The sequence below is a fragment of the Carlito syrichta genome, unplaced genomic scaffold (assembly GCF_000164805.1).
Source record: "Carlito syrichta isolate Samal-C Ts95f unplaced genomic scaffold, Tarsius_syrichta-2.0.1 Scaffold123377, whole genome shotgun sequence".
Taxonomy (NCBI): Eukaryota; Metazoa; Chordata; class Mammalia; order Primates; family Tarsiidae; genus Carlito; species Carlito syrichta.
Genome location: NW_007067473.1, coordinates 62,076 through 62,496, shown reverse-complemented (window position 1 = coordinate 62,496; position 421 = coordinate 62,076). Strand labels below are relative to the sequence as shown.

Below are 421 nucleotides of genomic sequence, written 5' to 3'. Positions count from 1 at the left end.
CACTCACCTCAGCCTCCCGAAGGCGTGGGATTACAGGCTGAGCCACCGAGCCCAGCTTCCAGCAAATACTTCTAGTGTCTTTTAATTCCCCTAATCTTCCTTTCCCTGATTCCTTGAATCTTCTTCCTCTTATATTCATAAGATAAAAAAGAAAGGTCCAGAGGAAGAAGATTCAGGGGATCTTTTTTTAATCCATTGTCACTTTCTATAGAAGTGAGGCAATATATGAGAAAACATGGTATTTTAGAATCTGAACTCAAAGATAAGCCACTTCAGTTCACATTTTATCAAGTTATTGGTAGCATATCAAGAAGTATATTTTGAATCAATCATGCTGCCCATTGAAAGTAGATGGAATTTTAAAAATGTGATACATATACATGATGGAATATTATGCAGCCATAAAGAAGGACAAAATTAT

General features: G+C 36.3%; 1 protein-coding gene across 1 annotated transcript in view; it reads left to right on the top strand.

The window, feature by feature from the left end:
* The window catches only part of CMPK1 (cytidine/uridine monophosphate kinase 1), a 40,785-nt gene that overhangs the window by 37,476 nt on the left and 2,888 nt on the right, over positions 1 to 421 (top strand). The gene's annotated exons all lie outside the window — the stretch shown is intronic.